The sequence below is a fragment of the Globicephala melas genome, chromosome 10 (assembly GCF_963455315.2).
Source record: "Globicephala melas chromosome 10, mGloMel1.2, whole genome shotgun sequence".
NCBI classification, from domain to species: Eukaryota; Metazoa; Chordata; class Mammalia; order Artiodactyla; family Delphinidae; genus Globicephala; species Globicephala melas.
The window spans coordinates 57,460,762-57,474,173 of record NC_083323.1 but is presented as its reverse complement, the minus strand read 5'-3'; the positions used below and the strand labels follow the sequence as shown (position 1 = coordinate 57,474,173).

The following is a 13,412-nucleotide window of genomic DNA, read 5'->3' as shown; positions in this document are numbered from 1 at the left end:
CACCAACCTTGTTTTAATACAGAATCCCATGCCCTACTACAGACCTTCTGAATCTTACCAAGATGTCCCGATGATTCTTATGCAAATTAAAGTTTAGGACTCCCTGGTCTCTGTGCTGTCTAGACGCAGTGCCAAAACTCTGCAGTCTGCTCAGGTGTGTGGTCTGATCAGATCACGTAGCACTGGGACTTCCAGGGGTTAATCCTTGTTCCTTTCCAGTTTTTGGTTCTTTGGAAAAGATGGAAAGAATAATCCAGGAAACAGCCCTTTAGGACTGGTGAAAGAGAACATCACATCCCTGGGCACTGTCGCTGCCTGAGTGCTTCTTCCACCAGATCACAGCTCCAGCCACCACAGCTCCAGTGACCACCAAGAGAACCAGGCCAACAATGATGCCATGAGGACGGTGGGCTGAAGAGGTTCGGCCTCACTCTGGTTGTAGTAGCCGCACAGGGTGTTCAGGTTCACTCGGAAAGTCTGTGCGTGGTGCTTGTAGATCCGCGGGTTCCGATCCCAATACTCCGGCCCCTTCTGCTCCACCCATGGCGCCCACGGCTCCATCCTCGGATTCGGGGCGTCGCTGTCGAACCGCACGAAATGCGTGTCGTCCACGTAGCCGACAGAGATGAAGGGGGGCTCCCTGCGGCCAGGCTGAGACACCCGGTGTAGAAATTCCTCAGGGAGTGGGAGCCTGGGGGCAGGGAGGGGTGAGACTCGGCCCGACACTCGGCCCGACTCTCCTCCCGGAGTGGGTCTGGGTCCCAGGTGTTGGGGCCGGGAGGGGGGAGGGGGCGAGGGGCTTGTGAGACCTTCATTATGTCTTGATTGGGGCAACAGTTTTACAGTGAACACATGTCAAAACTTAACAAAGTGTACGTTTTAATATGTACAGTTTACTGTATGTCAATTATTAAAAGCCTCAATTAAGCTCTTTTTTGAAAAATATGATAGGGCAATGTACGCATGCTGGCAACTCAATAATTGATAAGGTAGTAATAAAGCGGTTTTACTTTACCTTGCTGAGTGTACAGGCAACTCTTGGCAACATTAAACATGGAGAACCACTCAAAGTAGCATATAAATTTGAATTTTTGTAAACTTAAAAATACTCCCATGACTTCCCTGGTGGCGCAGTGGTTAAGAATCTGCCTGCCAATGCAAGGGACACGGGTTCGATCCCTGGTCCGGGAAGATCCCACATGCCGCAGAATGACTAAGCCTGTGCACCACAACTATTGAGCCTGTGCTCTAGAGCCCACGGGACACAACTACTGAGCCCACTTGCCACAGTTACTGAAGCCTGCGTGCCTAGAGCCTGTGCTCCGCAACAAGAGAAGCCACCGCAATGAGAAGCCCACACACCGCAAGGAAGAGTAGCCCCTGCTCACTGCACCTAAAGAAAAGCCCATATGCAGCAACGAAGACCCAACGCAGTCAGAAATAATAAATAAATTTTTAAAAATTAAACAAAAATACTTCCAAGGGGGACTTCCCTGGGGTCCAGTAGTTAAGAATTCGCCTTCCAATGCAGGGGACATGGGTTCGATCCCTGGTCAGGGAACTAAGATCCCATATGCCACGGGGCAACTAAGGCTACGCACCACAACTACTGAGCCCACGCGCTGTGCAGCCTGCACACCACAGCTAGAGAGAAGCCCGCACGCTGCAACGAAGAGCCTGCACGCTGCAACTAAGACCCAATGCAGCCAAATAAATAAATAAATAAAATGAAAAAAAAAGAAACTTCCATTAACCTACAGTATAATTTCAGAGATGCTCAATCTTCATTTTTGACTGATTTTCAGTCGGTACTGCTAGACACCCTGCCAGTTCCGGCAAGTACTACAATTAATGTAATCTGTAAACAAGCATTTAGATACACCAAAAAAGCTCCTACAAGAAACCCTAATAAGGTTCCTTAAACGTGAAAACACTTGTAAATAGTATCTCAAGCGTGATGAAATCAACAAAAAACCCTCTATTATCTATATTAATCACCTCTTAAGAATTCCCCAATTATAGATATCTACCTTTTGTAGATATTTACTCAAAAAATATAAACTATTGCAAAACTTTTTATCTACTTTCTAAAAGGTTCAAAAAACTTTAAGGTTAAAAACCCTAAGCTGGGGCTTCCCTCGTGGCGCAGTGGTTAAGAATCTGCCTGCCAATGCACGGGACATGGGTTCGAGCCCTGGTCTGGGAAGATCCCACACGCTGCAGAGCAACTAAGCCCATGCACCACAACTACTGAGCCTGCACTCTAGAGCCCGCGAGCCACAACTACTGAGCCCACATGGCACAACTACTGAAGCCCACTCACCTAGAGCCCGTGCTCTGCAACAAAAGAAGCCACTGCAATGAGAAGCCCGCACACCGCAACGAAGAGTAGCCCCCGCTCGCCGCAACTAGAGAAAGCCCGCGCACAGCAACAAAGACCTAACACAGCCAAAAATAAATAAAATTTTTAAAAAAAAACCCTAAGCTGAATTTTTCTTTACCAAAAGATATTTCCACTGTTTTAAAGACAAACTAAAAGGACTTGCCTGGTGGTGCAGTGGTTAAGAATCCTCCTGCCAATGCAGGGGACAAGGGTTCGATCCCTGGTCCGGGAGGATCCCACATGCTGTGGAGCAGCTAAGCCCATGCGCCACAACTACTGAGCCTGTGCTCTAGAGCCCGCGTGCCATAACTACTGAGCCCACGTGCCACAACTACTGAAGCCTGCACGCTCTAGGGCCCGCCTGCCGCAACTACTGAGCCCATGTGCTGCAACTACTGAAGCCCACGTGCCTAGAGCCCGTGCTCCGCAATGAGAAGGCACCACAATGAGAAGCCCGCCACACCACAACGAAGAGTAGCCCCTGCTCACCGCAACTAGAGAAAGCCCATGTACAACAATGAAGACCCAACACAGCCAAAAAAAAAAAAAAAAAAAAAGACAAACTAAAAGCATGATGTATTCAGCAATGAGGAAAAGTTATGGAAATGAGGGTGAAGTACAGCCAATCAAAACCATTTTACATTCATGATATTTATGCCAGGTAAGAAATGACATCACCTAACCCAAGCTACCATCATCTCTCACTTTGACTATTACAGTAGCCTTTTTCCATTTTCTAATTCAGATGAATTCAATCTTGATATACTGTGAGTCTCAATCTCCTCATCTATTAAATGGGTGCAGTAACACTCCCAACCTTATGAGATTGTGTGAGGATTAAATGAGATCAAGGGTAAAGCACTTAGTTTGTTGCCTGGCACATAAGAAGTATTCCATAAATGTTACCTATTATTACCTGAATAAATGTTCAGCCTCCATGAGTCCAGTGCTGGAATGACGTCACATATAAGTAACAAGTCTAACCTCCAAAAAAAAAAAAAAGAACAGGTAAGTTAAAAGCAATTTCAATCTTAATATATTGAGACTCTCAAAGAAAATAAAAAGAGATCTATTTCAAATCAGCTTCTTAATATCTTCTTTCCCAATTCCTTTTGCTCACAATATTTCTTATAACCCTACATCTTGTGCTGAACCCTCTATATCCATCCCTACTCTCAATTCACAATAAAACACTATTCATTTGGCTCTTTTCCCCTCTGTTGATCCCCTCTACTTATAAGCAGTTCCCGGTCCACTTTCTAATACAAACAAATCATCCAGTCTTACTCCTTGAAATTCTTCAGCTGTTTTTTACCCATTATTCTTCCACACAAGACAAATCTAGAAACTGAGCTAGCAGATCTAGAATATCTCTTCGTAGGTACAAAGCAAAAGTCGAGAGGCCAGAGACTTATTTCTACTCATAGAAGAAAATTCTGTATCACAAACACATAATTTAATATCTCCTCACTCCAACTGCAATATTTATTATTATTGCTCTTACGGGACTCTGAGGGCTGGCTGCTGCTTAATCCACTTCAGCAACCCAGAGTGCTACCACTGGAACCCTTAATATGCGCAAGTCAGCCTGTGTTCTTGGAAGCCCTCAAAAACCTAAGCTTCACTACGTTCTACACAGTGAGGAGTATCCCTAACTTATAATTTTGTCTTATAACTCTATCCTGTGGATATCACATCAGAAGTCCACCTTCCCAATATCTTAAACAGATTTCTATGAAAAAGCTCTTCTAGTTTTTTTATGGCCCCTTCCTCTCAGGGTTTTGGCATTAGAGACATATGGTAGTTTGGTTAGGATTGGGAGGCATGACCAAAGGATATTGCCCTTCCCCTTTTCACTGCCAATCTTGGTCCTGAAACATGGCTGCATGGTGAATTTTTTCCCCAGGAAATGCCTTGTTCTCCCTCATGCAAAGAAATTACTGGCTGGGCTGCCTTTCCCTACAGGCCCTCAAGTCATGCCCAGATGTGTGGGATTTTTAAGCGAGCAAAGTAGGTTCAGGCTGAGAGCCTTGCCACACCAAAAAGTCACTCTCCAGCTCTGAGTCAGAGAATCAAGAACAATGTAATTCAAAGCACACACTAGTACTTATTGCTATAATGGTTTTCTTGCCCTATCTGCAATCTTATCAAAATTAAAAGTGAAATGCTTTCTGAAAGAAGTTGAATTCCCTTCTGCCGTCCATCCTCTTTTACCTCCATATAATTGCAGTTTTTTAATGAAATGCAATAGCCTCTTAACTAATCATTCTACTTCTGCTCTAGGCACTCTGCTATCTGTTCTCCCCAGAGAATCAACAGTGATTCCCCCCCTCCCCCTACGTGGGCCTCTGACTGTTGCGGCCTCTCCCGCTGCGGAGCACAGGCTCCGGACACGCAGGCCCAGCGGCCACGGCTCACAGGCCCAGCCGCTCCGCGGCACGTGGGATCCTCCCGGACCAGGACACGAACCCGTGTCTCCTGCATCGGCAGGCGGACTCCCAACCACTGCGCCACCAGGGAAGCCCGATTTTTTAATTGAAGTATAGTCGATTTACAATGTTATGTTATGAGTGATCTTTTTAACATGTAATTCCGATCACTTAGCTTCCTTTCTCAACCAGCTTCCTTCCACCAGTGGCTTCCATCATCCCAAGCAAGGTCTATAGAGCCTTATAAAATCTGGCCCCTGCCTACTCTTGAACATCCCAAACCACATACTTCCCACAAGTCCTTTGTGTTTGTTTTTCCTCCTGCCCAGAACAGTTGTCTTTCATCAGGAAATGCTGGTTCTGCCTCCCTTCAATTAAGAGTTCATATGTCACTATGAAGAGGTCTGACCAACCAATGCGAAGTATCCCCTTCTCCCTTACTCTCAAATCACATCATCATATCAATTTTCTTCATAGCACTACACTCTATAATTATCTTATTTATTTATTTGAAAATTGTCTATCTTCTCAAGCAAGAATGTAAGCTCTTTGAGGGCAGAAATCTTATGTGTCTTGTTCATATGTGCCTCCAATGCCAAATAGCGTCTGACACATAGTAAGCACTGTAACAGTTTTCTAATTGTTTGCTTCATTTACAAAGCCAAGTAATACCTCTAAGGTGTTACGTTTTTAAAAACTTATTTCTAGGGCTTCCCTGGTGGCACAGTGGTTGAGGGTCCGCCTGCCGATGCAGGGGACACAGGTTCGTGCCCCGGTCTGGGAAGATCCCACATGCCGCGGAGCTGAGCCGGCACATCCAGAGCCTGTGCTCCGCAACGGGAGAGGCCACAACAGTGAGAGGCCCGCGTACGGCAAAAACAAAAAAAAACCAAACTTATTTCTAGGGACTTCCCTGGTGGTGCAGTGGTTAAGAATCCACCTACCAACGTAGGGGACAAGGGTTCAATCCCTGGCCTGGAAAGATCCCACATGCCGCGGAGCAACTAAGCCCGTGCACCACAACTACTGAGCCTGCGCCCTAGAGCCCATGAGCCACAACTGCTGAGCCCGTGTGCTGCAACTACTGAAGCCCGCGTGCCTAGAGGCCATGCTCCGCAACAAGAGAAGTCACCGCAATGAGAAGCCCCCACACCACAACAAAGAGTAGCCCCCGCTCTCTGAAACTAGAGAAAGCCTGCATGCAGCAACGAAGACCCAACGCAGCCAAAAAAACAAACAAACAAAAAAAACCCAAAAAACTTATTTCTACAGCCAATAAAATGGCCAGGCTTCAAAACCCTATGTTCTCTTCCTCATTCTAACAATCTGCCTTGTATTCTCAGAAAGCTCCCTTCCTTTCTCTGAAGGTAAAATTTGCCCTCAGAAAATTAAGATGGCAATCTTATCTGGCAACACTTCTCTAGGTCTGTGGGTTTCAGATCCAATGTTCTCAGGCAGCAGCAATTACCAGAACTCTGGCTACTAGTATTGCACTGAGGAGTGCCTCACGTACCAGAACCACCAGGCTAATCTGACGAAGCTGCAAACACCTGTGAGAGTACCATAGTTAATAAGAGTTCTGTGAGGCCCTCCCAACGCCTTAAAGATTACCTCACACGAGTAGGAAGATTTAGTTCAGTCATCTGACTAGTGGCACATTCTACAAAGCCTTAATGACCCTGTCACCAGAAAAACAAATACTTTGTCCTAGCCTTCTAATCAACTGCATTTAGCAACCAATATCCATCTTTTGCAATAAAATGCCACCTCTGAGTTCCTATTCCTATCAAATTATCACTGGTTTGAGCAATAGATAAATCAGAAACTACAGTTAACAAATCTACTTGTCTGGCACCCAAGACAATTAATTAAACTTACTTAGAGACGCAGAATAGCCTCAGGTCACCTGGAGACAAGTTTTAAGATGCTAACAACTGTAACACTTCGGCACATCAAAATGGCTATAATGTGAAAAACGGCCACATGCCACTTCCAATGGTGCACCTATACTGAAAGTGACTTTCCCCCTCCAAAATAAATAATGTTTAAAGTCAGCTGAACGTTGAAGAATGACTCTGACTTTTCTCTAAAATAAGGGCTATGACAGCTACCTTAAGAGAGGCCCAATAAACTCAGGGCAAGGGGCTCATTGTGCTGACGTTGCCACCTCATCTAGGACTTGAGCTGATTCATCCTGATGGGCTGACAGGTCACTAAGATCTGCACCTTGCCCAAGATTCTTATTTACTTCACATATAAAAATACTGTCTACTCAAGAAAACTGCAATCCAGACACCTTCTCCTGATAGGGAGGCTTTCCCTTCCTGACTTCACTGAGCACCCTGGAAAAAAAGTTGTCATTTCAGGCCCACTTTAGTAACTGTGGATGACTAACAAGGCATTGAAGGGCCAGGAAGAGAGCCCATAAAAGGACCAGAACGTTAAGTCTCAGCAATTACAAAAAAAAAAAAAAGGATTTAAAAAAAAGACCAAAATCTCCTGGAGAAGACACTAATCTCTCCAGCATTAACAGATGTTTGGTACTATTAATGTAATTTGAAAAGCAGTAACAAAGTCAAGACCTGAAAACATCTGGTCCTTGGCCATACCAAGAAATCACAGAAGACATCCTTTAACCAAGTAAGCTGTGTTCTAACATGAATTTCAAGAAGAAAGACAAGGAGAGGCAATTTTTAAAAATCTACAAACTATCCCCTTAATTTAAAAGGAAGGAAGGGAGGTCGGCTGCACTCATGGCGGCGCCCTGCAAGGCAGTGTGATCATCCCTGGGAACGGGGGACGGGGATGTGGCCACCCACGGCTGGTACAGCTGGGTGAAGAGGGGGCTGGAGCAGATACCTGGTTTCCAGTGTTTGGCTAAAAACATGCCTGACCCAATCACAGCTCGAGAGAGCAGCTGGCTGCCCTTCATGCAGACGGGGCTGCACTGTGACGAGGAGACCATCGTCATAGGCCACAGTTCTGGGGCCACTGCAGCCATGAGGTACGCAGAGACCCACCGGGTGTGTGCTATTGTGTTAGTGTCTGAGTACACGTCTGACCTGGGGGATGACAATGAACGGGCAAGCGGATACTTCAGCCGCCCCTGGCAGTGGGAGAAGATCAAAGCCAACTGCCCTCACATTGTGCAGTTTGGCTCCACTGACAATCCTTTCCTTCCTTGGAAGGAACAACAAGAAGTGGCCAACAGGTTGGAAGCCAAATTGTACAGATTCACTGACCATGGCCATTTCCAGAGCACGGAGTTTGATGAACTGGTTAGTGTGGTCAAGTCCATGCTGGAAGTGCCAGGATAGCCAGGGTGGTTACTGCTGTTCTGCGTAACAACATGGGAGTAGGGCAACGATCAGATTATTAACAGATGACAATCATCTATCATCAGATGAACAGCGGGCATGCAAACCACATCAAATTAAGGTCCAAAACACACACAAGTTTCAATGTTCAAACTAAATTACAAACAGTATTTTCATTTTCCATAGAATCTACATCTCCTCCAATTACTCTGACCTAAAACAGTATTTTTCCCATTTGATAAGGGACATGGGACAGCTTAACCACCCTTAACTATCCAAAGTGAATAAGACAGAAACAAAACCCAGGTTTCCTGATCCCTAGTCCAGATTAAAACTAAACAGGTTTCATGTTATGCTGTAGGAGTTGCAGCATAACATGTCCTTAAACATGTTGAGAGAGTGACACACAAGGAGGCTGAGGCAGGGGTCTGCAGGGTCAGGCAGGGATCGGTCCAAGACCAGACTGGCGAGGATTAGGGCGACGGGGAGAACTCCTGCTGGGTCCTGTCTGGATTGTTGCCATGTGGGAATTTGGCAAGGCATTGCCAGTTTTCTGATTTTCAAGGAAAGAAATTCATACACTTTTGTATTTAGGGACCATAATTGTATGTATATATAATCCACATGTACATGAATTACGTTCAGTCCACAGACATATGGGTTATGTTAGCTGGCAACTACAGCGTAAATAAAAAATCTGCAAACATGGCAAGACACAAAGTCCAAGCCATCCATGTGTGACCTCTGCTGTAAGTATTCACTTAGCCAGTGCTTTAGAGCTTGAGAAAAGCCTGAGAAATAGACATGACGTCAAAGGATGAAATCATGGGAACAGTTTGGATTTTGTTATAGTCTTAAATATTTTAAAAAATGATCTTTCCATATGTCAAATTTTGTTCTGTCAAGTGTTCTACCTTTTAATTTCCATGGTCCTTTAGATCTCTTTAAGCATCATTCCATGATTTTTCTTCTAATCATACTCCCCCAAAAAAACCCTTTTCATTTTCCAACATTTTTTGGCTATTATGATCCCCAAGTAACATCTCAAAACAATTTCCAGTAAATTCACACCTGATATTTCCTGCAATAATGTGAATTCCCACACTGTTCATACCTAATGAAAATTCAAAGCCATCATTTGAACCTGAAAAGGCTTTTGATTTCTAAATGTGCTCAAAAAATGTCAGGAGAGATTCTCTAAATTTTTAGCAGCAATTACCTTAGGGGATGGGAATTTTGGTAGTTATGGTGTGGTGGACGTCTCCTTTTTACATTATACACCTGGGGATTATTTGAGTTTGTGCACTGTCTTACTTTTATAATTAAAAATAAAGATTAAAAACAGTTTATTTGACAAGTTAGTGAAAAGCAAAGTAGATAAATCAATTGAATACTTTGCTTAGAGAAGCTGTTTAGCACTGATTTCACAAGCCTATAATCAAAGCTTGATTCTATTTGAATTATTTGGAAGTAGTCATTGTTCTACGTATTCTCTGCCTTGTTTTCTGAAGTCCTTTCTTAAAAAAATTTACAAACTTATACAAATAACAGTTCATAATACCTTATTGTCCTCTTCCTCTGTAGAAAAAACCAAATATATACAATTGAGAAATAAAAAATAAAAATAAATAAATAAAAGGAAGGAAGGGAGAGAGGGGAGGGAAGGAGGGAGAAAGAGAGAAACAAGGAGAGAGAAAGAAGAAAGGAACAAGGAAGCGTAGTGCCCAGTGTTGTAGATTAAACATGGCCACAGATTATTTGCAGCAATTCCCATCAAGAAGTGGAGCTGGGACTTTCCTGGTGGTCCAGTGGCTAAGACTCCACGCTCCCAATGCAGGGGAACCGGGTTCGATCCCTGGTCAGGGAACTAGATCCCACATGCCACAACTAAAAGATCCCACATGCCGCAAAGACGGTCCCTCAAGGGCAATGAAGATCCCGTGTGCCGCGAGTAAGACCCGGGGCAGCCAAATAAATATTAAAAAAAAAAAAAAAAAGAAGTGGAGCTCATTTCCCCTCGTTGTCTCAAAGACAATGCTGAGCAAAAAAAGACACAAAGCATATCACTATATTCTATTAATATGAAATTCAAAAACAGATAAAACTAACGTATGGGAATAGAAGTTAGAACAGTGATTATCTTTTTTTAAAATTAATTAATTTATTATTTATTTTTTTGGGGGGGCTGTGTTGGGTCTTCGTTGCTGTGCACGGGCTTTCTCTAGTTGCTGCGAGCAGGGGCTACTCTTTGTTGCGGTGCGCGGGCTTCTCATTGCAGTGGCTTCTCTTGTTGTGGAGCACGGCCTCTAGGCGTGTGGGCTTCAGTAGTTGTGGCGCATGGGCTCAGTAGTCGTGGCTCACGGGCTTAGCTGCTCCGCAGCATGTGGGATCTTCCCGGACCAGCGCTCAAACCCGCATCCCCTGCACTGGCAGGCAGATTCTTAACCACTGTACCACCAGGGAAGTCCCCAGTGATTATCTTTGAAGTCATTTTTGCAAAAGAGATTCTAGAGCATATTCAGTGTTTCCAGAGAAAACTGTCTATACGAGTATTTGAGGGGACAGCTTATAACTGATACGGTGATGGAAGCAGCTAATTGTGCTCCTGCCCATCCAGCCAACAGATGCTGCCAAACAGAGGCTTACCTCTACTTTAGGAAGGACATGCTCTAACCCCTGCACTGGTTTGTACAGCCTGGCCCTCTGTGGCTGCATGACCAAGTCAGTGCCTTTAGTTTAGAACCTCATCATTTTCCACTGCACTTACCACAAAACACACTGTGACAAGGGTGATCTTTGAAAAATACAAATGTGACAGCATCACTCTCCCACACCCATACCATACATACACACCCCTCTTCCTCCTTAAAATCCTTCAAAGACTCCCCAGTGCCTATAAATTCTGCACTCCCTATCAGGGTACTTAAGTTCGTTTATAATCTAGTCCCTGACTACCTTTTTTTTTTTCTCTCTCTCTCTCTCTCTATATATATATCCTGAGTTCCATAACGAATTACTTATAGTTGAACTGTAAAGCACCTCATCTCAGTATGTTTGGGTATACAGTTGACCCTTGAACAATGAGGAGGTTAAGGACACCAACGCTCCCCACAGTTGAAAATCCGAGTATAACTTATAATCAGCCCTCAGTACCCGCAGTCCCCCCTGTATCTGGGATTCTATAGATTTGACCAACCACAGATCATGTAACACTGTAGTATTTACTATTGAAAAACCTCCATGTTGTTCAAGGCTCAACTATGTAATGCATCCTCTATCTAAAACAGCAGTTCTCAAAATGTGGTACCAGGAGGTCTATGAGGTGAAAGTGTTTTCATAATAACAAGATGTTATTTGCCTTTTCCACAACGGTGATAAAAGCAATATAGGTATAACTGCTAGTGCCTTAGCATAAATCAAGGCAGGGGCATCAAACTATACTAGTAATATCATCTTCTCCACCACTCCACATTTGGAGTTTAAAAAGGAAAAGATAAATTTTACTTGTGAATATCCTTGATAAACCAGTAAAATTCAATAATTTTATTAAATTTCCAACTTTGAGTATGTCTTTTTAATATTCTAAGTGTCAAAATGGGAAGTAAGTATAAAGCACTTCTCCCGCTTTATAATAATCATACAATAATTGTCTCAAGGAAAAGCAACTGAGCTACAAGCTGAACTAGCTGCTTTTTTCATGGAATACTATTATTTCTTTTTTTTAATTAATTTTTATCGGAGTATGGTTGTTTACAATGTTGTGTTACAATTATTTCTTTTTTTTTTTTTTTTTTTTTTGCGGTACGCGGGCCTCTCACTGTTGTGGCCTCTCCTGTTGCGGAGCACAGGCTCCGGACGCACAGGCTCAGCGGCCATGGCTCACGGGCCCAGCCGCTCCGCGGCATGTGGGATCTTCCCAGACCGGGGCACGAACCCGTGTCCCCTGAATCGGCAGGCAGACTCTCAACCACTGCGCCACCAGGGAAGCCCTATTATTTCTTAAGTAAACAACTGACAGGCAAACTATGGTTATTCAGACTTGAGTATGTACAATATTTTCACGAAAAGGAACAAAGTGAGCCTATGACTTCAAAGAAAACAAATGAAAGTATTTGTTGCAAATGATAAAATTCAAACTTTAGCTAAAGTCAGAATTTTGAAAACATGTATCCCCTATGAGCTTGATGGCTTCTCAATACTTTAAGACTTTCCTGATGAAATGGTAGTGGTATTAATGAATGTGATTTTTAAAAACTGTATAATTAACTCTATCAAACACTTGGAAGATCTGAATAACCAAATGAGACAATATTTTCCAACTGATTAATTTATGATGTTTCAAAATCATACATGGGTAAAAGATCCATTCAACATACTAGACAAACGAATTTTAATGTCATCAAGTACAAAAGCTCATTAATATAGTTTCATATTAATGAAACCATACAACTAACCTACACTGCAACTAACCTTTAAGAAACTACCACTTATTGAGTTTGGGTATAATATCAAAGAATACCCACAATTACCTAAAGAAGATATTAAAATACTTCTGTCTTTTTCAACTACATATATCCAAGCCTGGATTTTCTTCATATACTTCAACCAAAATGACATATTGCAACAGACTGAATGCAGATGGAGATACAAGAATACAGCTATCTTCCAATAAGCTAGACATCAGAGACTTGTAAAAATATAAAACAATGTCCCTCCTTCTTCTCACTAAATCTTTTCTGTTTTAAAAATTAGTTTTTTCGGGCTTCCCTGGTGGCGCAGTGGTTGAGAGTCCACCTGCCGATGCAGGGGACACGGGTTCGTGCCCCGGTCCGGGAAGATCCCACATGCCGCGGAGCGACTGGGCCCGTGAGCCATGGCCGCTGAGCCTGCGCGTCCAGAGCCTGTGAGGCCACAACAGTAAGAGGGCTGCGTACCGCAAAAAAAAAAAAAAAATGCTGGAGAGGGTGTGGAGAAAAGGAAATCCTTCTATCCTATTGGTGGGAATGTAAATTGGTACAGCCACTACAGAAAACAGTATAGAGGTTCCTCATAAAACTAAAAATAGAGTTGCATTATGATCTAGCAATTCCATTCCTGGGCATATACCTGGAAAAAACTATAATCCAAAAATATACATGCACCCCTATATTCATAGCAGCATCATTTACAATAGTCAAGACATGGAAACAACTTAAATGTCCACTGACAGATGAATGGATAAAGAAGATGTGGCATACATACACACACACACACACACACACACACACACACACACATGGAATA

At 43.4% G+C, this 13,412-nt stretch overlaps 1 protein-coding gene and 1 pseudogene across 20 annotated transcripts in view; one reads left to right on the top strand and one right to left on the bottom strand.

The window, feature by feature from the left end:
• Positions 1-13,412, bottom strand: part of R3HDM2 (R3H domain containing 2) — a 147,249-nt gene that overhangs the window by 102,852 nt on the left and 30,985 nt on the right. For 18 of the 20 annotated variants that reach the window (XM_030866542.3, XM_030866539.3, XM_030866551.3 and 15 more), the window contains one exon: positions 3,300-3,362. The gene's annotated coding sequence lies outside the window, so the exon portion shown is untranslated. Of the gene's footprint in view, positions 1-3,299; positions 3,368-13,412 lie in introns of all 20 variants that reach the window. The other 2 variants (XM_060306302.2, XM_060306303.2) reach the window with 1 other exon arrangement.
• On the top strand, positions 7,566-8,129 carry LOC115858771 (putative hydrolase RBBP9 pseudogene; annotated as a pseudogene).